Source organism: Acanthochromis polyacanthus, chromosome 23 (genome assembly GCF_021347895.1).
Source record: "Acanthochromis polyacanthus isolate Apoly-LR-REF ecotype Palm Island chromosome 23, KAUST_Apoly_ChrSc, whole genome shotgun sequence".
Lineage (NCBI taxonomy): Eukaryota > Metazoa > Chordata > Actinopteri > Pomacentridae > Acanthochromis > Acanthochromis polyacanthus.
In genome coordinates this window covers 16,373,246-16,387,873 of record NC_067135.1, presented here as the reverse complement: position 1 = coordinate 16,387,873, position 14,628 = coordinate 16,373,246, and the positions used below count along the sequence as shown (strand labels likewise).

The 14,628-nt window shown below is 44.4% G+C and overlaps 1 protein-coding gene across 4 annotated transcripts in view; it reads right to left on the bottom strand.

Moving 5' to 3' along the window:
* pcdh7b (protocadherin 7b) overlaps window positions 1-14,628 on the bottom strand; it is a 111,002-nt gene that overhangs the window by 5,826 nt on the left and 90,548 nt on the right. The gene's annotated exons all lie outside the window — the stretch shown is intronic.

Here is a 14,628-nt window from a genome sequence, read left to right as displayed (position 1 = left end):
TGTAAAAGAAAAAAATAGAACAGAAATCACTCTTTATGTCTCGCACTTATGCAGCAATATGTGTACTGTATGAGAACCCTTGAGCAGCGTTGAAACTGGAACTAAAAGAGACATTGACAACAGCGCCAAAACAGTGTTATGCAGAGCAGACACATGGCTGAGGACACAATGCAACCGAGACAAGGACAGCAAAGAAAGAGGAGACAGGAAAAACAGAATGAGAGTCCTCTAAAGTGCTGCTGATTCGGTTTTTAATCAACAAATGAATCACTTCTCTCACTATGAATGCCTTTCAGGAAAACATCAATATCACTGCAAGAGTGCCATTCCAATGCTGTTGGAAGTCTTATTTCTGCTAAATGCCTATTGAAATCCATTTCCATGTCAAAAATTACCTTTGTAAAGCATCAACTAATGATTGCCGGTCAATATATGGCCAATGCCTCAGGGAACAACTGCAACTCGATGGAAAAATCAAATAACTTTTTGCCATTAGTGAGCCCAAACAACTATTTCTGTTTAATGAATTGTAAAACGGCTAAATGAGTGAGAAGGAAAGCAAGAAAGTAAAACGACATGGAGAGATGTAACTACAGTCAGAGTTCGCATGCCAGCTGATGTGATGAAAATGATCACTGTGGCTTCGGATCGTGGCGTGTCTCTCCCTCCTTTTCCCTGCCTCAGCTTGACAAACACAGCCATCAAAGAGACAAGCGGATACCAGGTACTGATTGCCTTGCTCATTTACACCTACGATTGAGCCATCAGACTACCCACAATGCACGGCGGCTCTCCTGAGGCCTCCGTGCCCTGCTCCTGAATGCTCATCCAATTGGCTCCTCACCCCAGTTACATTCAGAAATACTAGTGAGGAGAAAAAAAGGAAAAAGAAACGGCAAGGAGGACCTCTTGCTTCCCTTTGCTCTCATGGGTAAGCAGCCAACCTTCGGCACCGCATCTCAGCTGCCCCTGCACAGTGAGATGCCGAGGTAGTTTGCTGACGCTCTGTGTTGTGCATGCTTAAAGGAGACTGATTTCCGAGCCATGGTCCATTGAATCCGCAGGCTTGCTAAAAATGAAGACATTTCCCACTGAGCTAATGAATTGGGCTGCTATATCAAAGCAAAGAAAAGCTTTCTTTCTCTCTTCAAAAGTGTCACCACCTCCTGGGGTTGGGCCATCAACATGAATACTTTGAAACCACTTAAATCCATCTGTCCTTGAGCTTTGGGCAAATAATTGTGCTAGAGCCAGTCCAGACAAGGACTTTCACCTGCTGGCTGAGGCCACGCTAGAATCACTTCAATATCTTGTTAGTTTTGGCAAGAATAGAAAAAAAAAAAAACATTCATCTTCCCATTTCTTTATAAATCCTTGCTGGCGATCTTCATTCAAACTTACTTTAAATTTAAAGACCACACAATAAAAGCTAACAGTTCGATGAAAACCCAAACCTAATTGTAATTGTGGTTTCAGTGAAGAAAAGGCGCAGTGTCACTTCCATACATATCCATAGGCCCTTTCGAGACCCAATTCAGAAATCAGGACGTAGAAAATATCTTCAAAGAAAAGCCCTTAAAGCGCACACAGCACAGCAGGAGACTTTTGTTAGATATGCACAAATATCCCGCGAGCCCACAGTACCAACCAGCAGCACAACACAATACAAGTGGGTCACTCTGCCATGTTGTGAAAAGCCTCGCTGCAACACTGAGAGCCAAACAAGAAGGCCTCTCCATTCCAGGTTATGTCCCCAGGGCTCAGGTCTTGTTATTTGGGGATCCAGAGCTCGAAAACAGTGGCACAGCGTGGGTGCCACGGGCAGGGCCGGCTCTCTCCAATGCTAGAAGACAAGAGCTTTCAGCCAAGCGGAGGCTGGTCTGCTCATAATAGCTCACAACTATTAGGCCTCTTTTACATTTACTTAAAAAAAAAGGCTTGTGAAAGACAGAGGGAGGGGAGGTAGTGATAGTGAATCAGGGAGTGATAGACATACGAGTTAGAGGGGCGACGGACCGAACGGAAAAGCACCAGATTTTGCTAAAATGTAATTCCACACGGACAAAAGTCGTGTGCTGCCGAAGTGATGATTACCCACCGAGATGCCACTGTACAGCAGTGCTCTGAGATATTAGCGCCTCATACTGTGTGCATTTGGAGATTTTAAGGGGTCTATAGAGGAGACTTTCTTCATTTATGCAAGAAAGCAGGCTGAAAGTGGGCCAGTGGCTGCACTGCTTGAGCTGTGGCTTTTCTTAGCTGGCTTTAGTCAGCCACCCTATCAGCTGACTAGCTTACACTCTGGATATTTCAAAGAACCTCCGCTGCTGGGTTACAGTAGCAATTTGATGCGGTGTCTTTAGCACTTGCTAAGATGTTGCAGTGGTAGGGGAAAATATGGAGACTTAGACTGCCATTGCTTCCGGGCATATGCACACTGGTGTCTGTTGTGTGGCCATTTCTGGGCGATTACAGTTTGTTGTGTTTGTTTGTGTCATACTATTGCACTGTGTGTTTTCATTATTGCATGTCAGCAAGTTCACTTCCCAGTCTGCATTTAATCTGCGGCACCAACTGTCTAATTTTTTTGAAGCATGGACAGACAGACTGAAACCCGGAGACCGTTTGGTTCTTCACTTTCGGCCAGCACATTCAGCTCAAAGGAAAGCTGAGGAAGGCACGGAGGGATGGAAAAAAAGACAGGAAAAGTGAGAGAGAGAGAGAGAGAAGAGGAAATAAAACAGAGATGATGTGCCTGCATGCATTTTTGTGTGTGTCTACGCTATGTCTTTGACGGACATTGCACTTGGCTGGATAGCAGATAGGGGTCAGAGTAGAACAGGAGGAGGAGGGCATGAGGGAGAGGATGAAGACAGGAATGATGAAGAGAGCCGGGGATAGACAGAAAAAGAATAAAGGAGAGAGAGACAGAGATGGAGGAAGTGTGTGTGTGCTGAGTATAGCAGGGTCAGGGCATGGGAGAAGGGAAACAGCAGACTGAGTGGAGAAGACAGCATGGCTGCCTCTGGGCCGTCACAGGCCAAACACACTGCCAAAGAGAGCAGTGGAGAGGAGAGGAGAGTCGGGAAGACAGGAGGAGAGGAGAAAGAATTGAGGACATTAGCAAAGACAGGAGGGGGACAGAGGAGAAGAAAGGACAGAAGAGGAGCAGGAGGAAGGAGAGTGATGACAAAGGCAAGTTTGAGAGCAAAATATGTACTGCGCTGCAAACAAATCCCGTAGCATGTGCCCACTGGGGTCACACCATGTGCTCTCAAGCATGGACACATTAACTTATCAATCCAAAGACCTTGATTTAGCCTGTTTAAAGCTTCAAATTAGCTCTGCAACAAGGAGGTCCTGTGTGCAGCCAGATTCGAGGCGCCACTTACCTCTCCACTAACTCAATCTAATATGCTTCTATCTCATTCTCTATATTAAGAAGGCAAAGAAAAACACTTTAACCTCCAAATGCCATTTACCTCCATCCGCGTGATTTCAATTTGGAACCAAAATGGAACATCTTCTTCCCAATCAAGGCAAGAAAAGAGAAAGTTCTCAGGAGTAGGGTGAAGAAGCGTGAGAGGGCGTCAGTGTGAGAACAGTGAGTCTAGCTTGGAAATGGGCTTGTGATTGCCTTGCACCTCTCATCAAAAGCCTCCCCGTATGAACAGATCTATTTTGCACGACAGAGCAATCGCCGCGAAGATGACATTGTACGTCGCTGGGTGTCGTGGCGATTACTCCACATGGCTGCGGGAGGGTACATGAAATATTTATTCTGACAAAGCAAGCTTTTGGAAATACTGAAGCCTTTGTGAGGGGGGGAAATAACGAGAGAATAGAGAGAAAGGAGACGAATGAAAAGAGATACAACAAAAAGAGACGAGGATGAAACTCCGGCCAAAAACAACACCAAAGAGAGCTCCGCAGTTGCTCTGCAGTCGTCTTTCTTGTTTCTCCCTTTCTACTCATTCGCGCCTCTAATAGGGTCCCATTTAATTAGGTGAAACTTGCCGACTAATTATGGTGTAAGAGCAAGTCTCCCTGTGTTTGGCTGTCTCACTTTGCAGGGCCCCTGTGGCATTGCCGCGAAGCCGAGAGGTCCTCAGCTTCAAAGACAGACAGACAGGCAGACAGACACTCTGCGCTGCTGAATATACGCACGCACACAACTAAAGGTAGCTGTGGGGAATAAAAAGGAAGGAAACGGAGTGAAAGAGTAGAAGAAGAAAGCGAGAGAATGGCCTAAGAGGAGAAAATAAGGTGAGGAAGGAAGTGTTCCTGAGAGAAAGCAGCGGCGAGAAAAAGAATAGGTGCTAAATTATTAACGCGGTGACGGTGAGATCAGACAGAACAATATCCACAGGAAAAAGCGATATTTGTCTTTCTCTTGCTGAGATGTTTGCCAGACAATTAAGGAGGGATGGAAGATACGCAGTGGTGCGGGGGAAAATGAGAACAAAAGGGGAGTCCTGGGGAGCAATGACCTTTGAAAATGCAAGTCATGGTGTGCACCGCAAGCAACATCATTAATTGATGGCATTAACATCAGATGTGGAGTTTTTTTTTTCCCCTAGTGGCACAGCAAGTTTAAATCTAAACCTCAAACATCTAACCCCTGTTCACCCTGTTGAAATCGTGCAAGCAGGAGGGTATTTGGATCGAAGGAGCGGAAAATAACAAATCGTCCATCGCTCGTAATTACTGTTCTAGAAATAACTATTTATCATTAGTGCTTCGGTACAAAATCACACTCTATTCATGAGCGTATTTGACCCGCTTTGGCCTTTTTCATAACCAACATCTTTCCACGTTGCGGTAACCTTTTCACTTCAGCGGCGCTGCTCATAGGCCAGCTGGAGGAATGCTGTTGAATGTGGCAGCAGGTGATCTATTCTCTGCCTCCCAAGCTTCTTGAAGTATTTACTCCCTGGCAAGAGCAACTAAGGAAATAATCTGGACCCTCCACCATGCCTGGGGAGGTGCGAGACGGCCACAAGGAACAGGAGTGAGCGAGGAAGCCTGATCGGGTATTGTAATGAGCTGTCACCTCCTTTTGCCTCACTTCACAAGGTGCCCAACCTCTGTGTGGACCGAAGACACACACATAAAAAATATGCATGGAGCCCTCCCGTATTTATAGGCAGAGAAATACTCGGTTATGTGACATCACTTTTCATTTCACTCTCCCTTTTTTTAGCGGCTGCCTGCAGCCCGTACGCTAACGAGCATTACAATAACACTCCAAGTCGGCATTATGGGTATGATATGGCTGCTTTTTTCTTTCAGTGGGGTCAATACTCTTTCTGGAATAATGAATGTACTGCGGCCTGCTCCTGAGGTAATTAATTGAGGAGAGATTAACTGGCATAATTTCATTCTGGTGACGATCTCTCAGCCAATTATCAAATGCGGCTTGCACTCTCCTTACCCTCTGCACATGTCCTCTCTCTCTCTGGGCCTCTGCCTCGCTCTGCCCATTTGAGAAGTCGGCACTCCAAGCCGAAGACCCCATAAATAAAGCGTCCCTGCGTGTCATGCTCTCCCATTCATCTTGCATGCTCTCGGACATACGTGTGCGCGTACACGTGCAAATGACGCCTCTCGTACAGCAGGTGGTTGCCGTGTTTACAGGAAACACTTTCTCTTTCCCTCTCTCTCTCTCTTTCACGTATACATGCATAAACAAAGACGCCACAGAGCGTGTCCTGATAGCACTTCTGACCCAGCCCCATCTATAAGGGGAACAACAGCAGAATGATGTAGAGGGGAGAAGAGCCGAGTGACTCATCCTCTCTCCTAATAAGACTGATGGCGCCGACTTCCTGCCGCACACACGAGCCTTCTGAAACAACACCAAATACCTCCTAGCTGAGCTGAGTCTCACAACGGAAGGATTTTCTCATCAGACTTTCATATTATCATGGAAACATAATGCTTATAATCACCTTTACGAGCTACAACTCACATCTTTGTGTGTGTAATTCAGTTCTGCTTGAAAAACACCCAATTACAATATAAAATAAAGCACTGTGTCAACCCCCTCATGCCCGCCACACACCCCTCCGTTTATGTGTGTTTTCCTCAGCGTGCCACTCTGAGCTTATACAGAATACTCTGGAAGCACCATAAGGATTAGAATTAGTTGCTCTGCTATGGTGCACACATGCAACACTGCTAGCGACCGATAAAACAATATGGCAGGCTCAGCTCATTTTCACCACACATACACACACATTTGCCACTTTTGCAATGCAGCGCGCCTGATTTTAACCATGCGGGGTGTTGTGAAGCGTTTTGTGTGTCCACGCTCAGCATTCCCAGCCACAGAAAAGGAAGACAAGCACACAGTATTAATTGATAAGACAAACACAGAATACACACGAAGGGGCGGTGAGTGTGTAGAAAATGGTAGGGCTTCCTTTGCTACTGTGAGAGTGTGAGTGAGCGGGTAAATCAGTTAAAAATAAAAGAATGTGTGCGTCGTTGTTTACCATTTCTCTAAATTCTCTTCTCTCACACATACATCCACGCCGTCCCTCCCCTCTCTCGCTCTCTCTCTCTCCAGTCTTTAGAAAAAGAAGTGTCATTGCTTCTCCTCCACTGTTACTCTTATCGCACACTCCCAGGCACACTCACACAATAGCCTGTTTTACACCATTAAATGGTTATTTGTCAAAATACAATTTCAATTAAAGCCTCCCTAAAATAAAAAAAAATCAGAAAACTCTGTGATTTGTGCTTCTTTTTTTTTAACTGATTGCGCTAATAAGAAAAAACATCTAAATCGTGGGCTTACATATAGGTGGAGCGGTGCAGTTCCGAAGATAGGGTCATTTCAGAAAATATGAAAGAGACTGTGGCTTTGGGGGGGATTCTTTTATTTTTTAATTTATTTTTTTTATCTGATACGGTTAAAACGAATGGGAATTGCAGAGAACATACTTTATGTTCAGCACATGTTCAGCCCTAAGCAGCAGATTCTTTAAGACGAAATACCAGCATTATACAACTTGGCAAAGGCGCTCACACATTAGCAGCACATTTGCATCAGAATTTCATTATGTGTCCTGCTTACCAGAAAGATTTAGTATGACCTACTTATCACAAATTCTGTTTATGCATTACATCATTTTTCAAAATATAAACAAGGATCCCGGCAACTTCCTTATTTTATATTTCGAATGGAATGAAAAACATCCCTCCAAAATAAGATGTACTCCCCTGACTGAATGTCTAAAACACAGGCACCACTTGTGGTAAGGAGTTAGCAGCGGCGGGCTAGCTGGTTAGCACGTGAGTCAGCCAAATAGCCCCCACTATCTGCCACTCTTGTCATCCTGAGTGTGGCAATTAGCTCAGAGCTGCTAGCACAGTCTGGGCCAGAATAAGCCGGGCACGGTGAGTCACGACCTTAATGGAAAGCTAGTGGTGGAAATCTGGCGGGGGTAATTATGTTGACCTAAAGGGACGATGTTTTCAGTTTTTCAGCATGTAGGCTCATAAACAGGCAAAGCGAGCTCGACTCGCAGCCGGGAAAGGCAAATTATCTGGGGTCCTGCGTTTCCCTGCAGGGATTAGTTTTGTGTTTTTCAGCAGGTTCTGAAAACACGATGGACTTTAGTGTTGCATCTAAAAAATCTGACAGACACAGAGCCGACTGTGATTTTGGAGGATCAGTGGTTTTTTTGGAAAGGAGCAATATGCAAGATTTTGAACATAAATATGGCAGAAAACAACTATCTGCTGTGAGAGATAACAATGTAGAGGAGTAATGGTGTCTTTAGCAGAGATTGAAGTCATACTCCTGTGTTAGGAGCAATCTGAGCCTCCCTGTTTGATGCTTTGGCAGCTTCTCTGGCCACATGTGCATGCTAGTGCATGCTAGTGCATGGGAGTCCCTCTCTTTGAAACTGTTAAACATTATAATGACCAAACTGACTGAGAGTGACCTTCCACACTGCATTGGAAAAGGAAAAGTGCACTCCAGCATGACAAAATTATGCACATTAAACTATTGGCAAATTCAAAATTTCCTTTATAAGGCATAATCATAATCTAATTGGATATGACATCTTCTGCAGTGGCCCCTCATTTCCCATCTTTTACAAAAACTAAAACAAATGACTTCCACCCTTCACCTAGCTTTTATGTGTGTCGTTTGTCCTCTCTGTCATCACAATTGTTAATTCACACGTTTGTTAAAATTTAATCATGTGCACAACAGCCCAAGACACAGCTTTGCACAGTAATGACCTGGGAAAACAAATAAGCGATCAACAGATTTTCGAGGGTTCCCCCCCCCAGGACAGATGGAACACCGACTGGGAAGGTTAAAAACAAACTGCATCAAATGGCTGCACGCAGTGCAGCCCCTGATGAAAGTGCTAAAAGGATGTGCCAGTCAGCAAACAGGTTCTCCAGCACCTCTTTAATGTATCCTTGAGTCTGACCAGGGAGCCTCTGCTGTGTAAAAACCTCCCGCAGTGTTTTGAGTGTTCGAGAATGAAAGCGAGCACTCCAGTGACAGCACTGTGGCCTCATCCTACACTATGGTAGACATCTGGTGAAGGAGTCCTAATCAGCCACATTTGCATATTAGTCATATGTACGAAACATGTCTAGATGGGCTGTGTGACGACAAACTGTGCTAATAGATTGGGCTTGTTCCCATACGAGAGGCTTGAGAGCTCACTAAGAATCGAGATCTTGGATTTCTCGAGTGTTTTAAACACTCTCCAGCCACTCTTCCTCAGGCAGAAGCTCAGAATGATACATCCTGATAACGCCAAGGTGTCCTGGATTATAGACTATCTCGCAGATAGGCCACAGTTTGTTCCCTTCTGGAGCAGTATATTGGATTTGCTGCCGCAGAGAGGCACCGTGCCGTCACCTTCCTTTTTCACTCTCTATCTTTGACTTGCGACTCAACTGTGGGTCACGCCACCTCCAGATTTTCTCTGATGATTCCTCCATTATGGACTGCATCCATAAGGGGAAGGAGGAGGTGTATATGATGGCAGCACTGGTGGGGAGATCTGGTGCGTGGTGCAAGGATGACCGTCTGCAAGCTTATAAACAGGATTTTATGCTAGAGTTCTTACAGCTCAGTGCAGCATATGTCTGTACATTGTTTTTCTTTTGAACTGTATTTTCCTTCATTTGAGCTAAAAGCCGACCTGAAAATTGTCGTGGCACTCTTAACCCCTCTCCTTCCTGTTTTGCCTCACCAGCTAAGGTGGTGTCAGCAGCAGTGACGCACCACAGTTTAAATTTTCGTCATCACATGATTCTTGAGCAGCAAACGCCACAGGGAGACAACAAGGCTCTTCCCAGTCATCACTCACAAGTCGCTTCCAATCCTTGAAGCTCCAAATCTAGATTCAAATACAAGTGGACACTTGAAAGTGAAGCTCGTATTAACATTTGCATGTATCACAGAGATGAACACAAAAGGGAGATGATTGGAAGTGAAACCTGCTCTGGATTTGAGTTTCTAACCATGTTCCTTTTTTCAAACCCACAACGCACACCCTTTTTACCAGGCCAGTTTAGCAATATAGAAATACAGCGCCTCGACTGGAGCCATACACGGTGTATTATTTAAAGCACCAGGGGCCCAATTTGTCACTCTGGCGGGCTCATCACAGGCGAACATCCTTTATGAAATGCACTTTTCACGCTGCCTGTCGGAGGGATCAAAGCTGCAGCAGCCTTGCCCGTTTCTCCCTCTTCAGTTTCCCTGCTCCGATTCCCACTGACAAAATGAGTCAATTTAAACCAAATGGATCCCATATCAAAATAACGAGAGTGACTGAGGGAGACAGACAGGGAGAAAGAGATTCATGTTGTGGGTGGGTGAAGTTTGGACAGGTGGGCTCTAGTTAGGAAACATGGACTTCGGCCTCTTCTCTGCAAACCGGAAATAGGACAGAAATTCCATCACAGACCTTGAATTGAAGTCAGTTTTCACCAAAATTGAGTAGATGGTCAGATGCAGTGTGTAAAAATACAGGTCATGCTAGAAGTAGCTGTATTTCTGGCCCGATCGAGACGTGTTGAAATAGACTGTGTCCATTTCAACACAATGTTGGTTCATTCAGTTTCAGTTCAACCTTTATATCCTGAAGGGAAACCTCAGGGAAATTTTCAGTTAAGTCCAGTGGAACCTTCAAAAAAATGTCATATTCTAAATTTTTTGACCAAATATTGACGCTTGTGTGGTATTGCAACACTCCATAAAAGCTCAAATATAGCATACCACGGTTTAAACTTAGCCTTATTGAAACTGAAGTTGCAGTTGTGAGCAAACATTTGCTATCCTGCGTCAACAACAAGCATTAGCTTTTAGCATATATGGCTAGAATATCTTATGTGGCCCAAACTAGCCCTGTATTCCAAATCACAGACTTTTTATTACTCCACCAAGGAACGCAGTGGAGGTATGTAATGATCGGCATACATTTGTCTGTCTGTCTGTCAGTCAGTCTGTTTGCAAAATTACTCAAAAACAGACTAACAGATTTGGATGAAATTTTCAGGGAAGGTCACAGATGAAACAAGATACAAGTAATTCGATTTTGGCATGATACGGCTTATAGTCTGGATCCACAGATGTGTTAAAGATTTCTGTATTGCGAGAGCAGCACACCGTTACTATAACTATGACTACAAGTGAACACTACATTAGCAGCCTGCTGATGATCACATGACTATAATCCCACCACAAATAGACCGTTGCAGACTTATTGGAACTTATCCATAGTTAATGATACAAGGAACAGTTGATTAAATTGTGGGGGTGTTTCCAAGTCCCATCAATTCCCACTGCCTGCTACATATTTAGGTCATTCAATTCAGTATCCGTGCATAACGTACACATGCATAACGCACATCTGTGCTCAGTGCAAGGTCATTTTGTTTGTGGGTACATCTATATTAAATGGCCACATTGTATGTTGCAGTGATTTCTGATCATCATTAACTAACAAATGTTGCATTTATTATAAAAAAAAAACATTAAAAAATGCTGCATTTCTGACAATGCCATATGGAAGAATGAATAGCCTTGATGGAGTACTGCCCTCATTGAACTTTGACCTTCTTACTCATATTTAAGTTGAAGCCTATAGCTCGAACGTATCTTCCACTGCACAGAGGATTGTGGGTCTGAATGGCTAGAAAAGCACGCTGGCTTGCATACTGCAAAATATATACAGGACATCTGGTGTTTTTGCAAAGTGCATTTGACGGAGAATCTATTGAGACATATTTTTCTGGCACACTAAGTTTAGTAGCATGGGTCGTGGAGCAGACCCTTGCTATTGACAGTTGGGGGTTTCAAAGGGCGTCAGTAAAAATTCTAACTCTGCATCATAGATTGAGTCTGAAGCACCTCTTTTGGACACAGCACAGATGAGTGGCTAGTTCAAAAGGGGAATTGGTCATGGGCTGGAGGTGGGGGCGCTTCCAATTGGAACACTAAGCCGGTACTGCATGCCTGTTTGGAAAGCTTTAATTCTCAGCTGCCACAAGTTGCAAAGGAAGTCTAATCTGACACTGATCAGCAGTTCTTGAGATCTCCTACTGATATTTTGTGCAAAATTGCACCTTAAAGAGACACTTGAGGATTGTAAATTAATACACGAAGAGTTCAAAAGCCTCGCGTTCGCCTCAGCACTCTGCACCTCACTTCTGGCTCGCATGATATTCGAATTAATGTGACATTAAATGACAGAGAGTATGTAACATAACTTCACTGTGCCTTTTCTCCTTTGCCTTTGAAGCGCAGAAAACATGCTTCATTATTCACACAGCTTGACAGGCCTATTTTTCCCCCTTCTACCCCCTCTTCCCCCACCACCATCACCTCCCCTCCCTCTTTTTAGCAAAGCTCTGGACCAATTGATTTTTCCTCTTTCCTCTCTCTGCCCCCCCCCCCCCTCCCTCCCCCCTCCCTTCCGTCCTTGATTCTAATGCTTCTGGGTTGTGGGAAATATTTATTCACATTGATCGACGACAGAGCTGATGGGTCTTTCATGACCGTCAGAACTCAAACTGTTTTTGTCCCACCGATGTCTCCAAATATCAATCACCGGTGGGAGAAGTGCGGGCCGGACTGCAGATTAGGGCAATAAAGCCCCAAAGGCCAGACTCATTTTCCTACAACTGAATAGAGAACAGAAAAATATACACCAGACGGCAACAGTCTGACCTGCGATGAAGTGTTTGTGGATTCTGCAGTGAGTCCTGCGAGCTGTCAGTGGTCAGAGACAATGTTTTAAGAGACAAATAGAACTCTTCGACGAATAAATGAAATACCTGAAGCGGATCCAGACATGTCTGTCCGGAAGGTGTGGAATCATTTGGGGAGCTATGCGTGATGTGTTACTGAGGGCCAGAGGGAGCATTCTGATGATAATTCCTGCATCTGCGTGGTCCCTATTAAAAATGCAGCGCCGACAGGATATTTTCTGCATCAAATTTTCATGGCATCAAGCAGGCTCGACAGCCCAGTCTAACGCACACACAGACCGAACAGCGATGGAGTTCGTAAAGCGTGGGTATGTCTTCCTTTCTCCCTGAATGAATGCGGTATGGTTTTTGTATGAGGGACCCAGACAGAGTATTGTGTCATGGTTCATAGACAGTGGTATTCCTCAAGGATCTTCGCTTCTGTTGGCTCGCTATCCCCAAGACGCACACCTTCAGAGCCGACTTACATCACTGTTTACTGTCTCTCTTGTATACAAAATCACGTCGCAATATCTGTGAAGCCATCCTCGTGTCTAGTAACAGTCATTTACACAGTATGTAGAGAACACTACACGTGCTATACGAGCGTCGTGTACAGTCCACTGACATAATATACAGTGCAGTCAGCAGCCAAGCTAGTAAACACATTATGTCTAATCCTCATGAATATCACGACCCGTGCTGACTCAACTGCTCTTTTTCGTATTTTCATATTCATATTCTGCTGTCACATCCCAGCTAAAAGCACATCATTCCAGCAAAATAAAACTCTGCGAATCCCCGTTCCACCAATTGCGGCATGCAAGGTCATATGTAAATAGGTTTCCCTTGCGGCGAGGGAGACAGAGGCATCACCACCCGTGTCAGCATCATAAAAAATGGCAAAAGCTGTGTTTGATAAATATGCCTGGCGCACAGTCGCACACATTCCCTTGGCCCAAGCAAATAGCATATGAAGAAATAGAGGGCTCTGGAAGTTTCAGCTCTGTAGAGGGGCGACGGAGATGTATGCTCACTACTTCACCCTCATTATCACCCTCACAGTACATAATCTTATGTTCTCTTGTCATGTGTGCAGGTCTGCAATTTGGGCCCTATTAAGACTGTTATCGTGGGGGAAAGCTTTCAAGAAAGGAGTTGTAGCGGTTGTAAAGTGATATTAAAGTACTTCAGAATCGTCGCTTTCTAAGCACAGAGCTAGACTCCCAACTTAATTCGAGCAAAGCTGACAGAGACTTTGCTTTCTATCCAGTTCACTGGTTGAAAGATTAGCATTGTCTGTGTCCTCTGATGAAAAGAACCCACTAAGAATAGGACAGAAGAAATGAGACGACGCTATAGCATATACAGCAAGAGAGCGGGTGAGTCATACGAGGCTCTGGAGCTATGGAAGAGTATACAGTGTTAATACCTGATGAGTGCCTTTAAAAAAAGTAATAATATGTATTTACTTCCTTTGTTTCCTCTTGAGAGTGGAATGGGAGAGAGCTTGTTGAGTTACAGTGGAGTGTGCCACCAAATTAAGAGAGAGAGAGAGAAACATAATCAGTGAGTGGTAGAGAAAGAGTGAGAGATGCAAGTGTGTAAGAGAGGGAGAGAGAGAAAGTGAGAGAGACTGGTAGTATGCTTGGGAATTTAATAAGGCTCAGCGCTCCTCAATAATATCACCCGCTTCACAGAGTCCTCTGGGAAACATGAAATGTGCCGATAAAGGATGATGCCTCCCTCTGACAAACGGGGTGTGCTAAAAGCGCTGTAGAGGAGGGAAAAAAAACAGAAGAAGAAAAAAAAACAGCCACGTGTCGCCGCCATAGCTAGCGCACATGCTAATGTGCCCCGGGCTACACTTTAAAGAATTATTCACTTTCTTCTCCTTATGCTGCAATTCTCCAAACTTCCCCTCTTTAAGGTCACATACGCTGCACACTTATTCAGACTCCTGCTGAATAATGTCTGCTTTATTCACGGAATTGTTGCTGGACACGGGCAGCGGTTTTAAGAGAGTTTCTGTTTGTGTGTTAGTCGGCCTATGAGCATTTGAGCTTGGCCAGACAGGATGAATATCAAGAAAACTGTGGTACGATTGGCACTCCAGCTTTGTAGCAATATGGACACCCAAACGTGCATCTGATTGTTCACTATTATATTCCAAAGAGGCATTAAGATGATACAATAACAGTCTCCACTGTTTCTGAATAGAGCTTCCACACGACTAGTGAGGTTGGCCACTAATGTTCGCCTCGAAGTTTAAAGCTACAGCACTGTTGTTGAAAATATGACTGTACATCACAACTCCACATTCTTGATTCCTGTGCTTTTCTTTCACATCGACACAATTTAAAGCTAAGCCTTCACGAACAACCAGTTTCC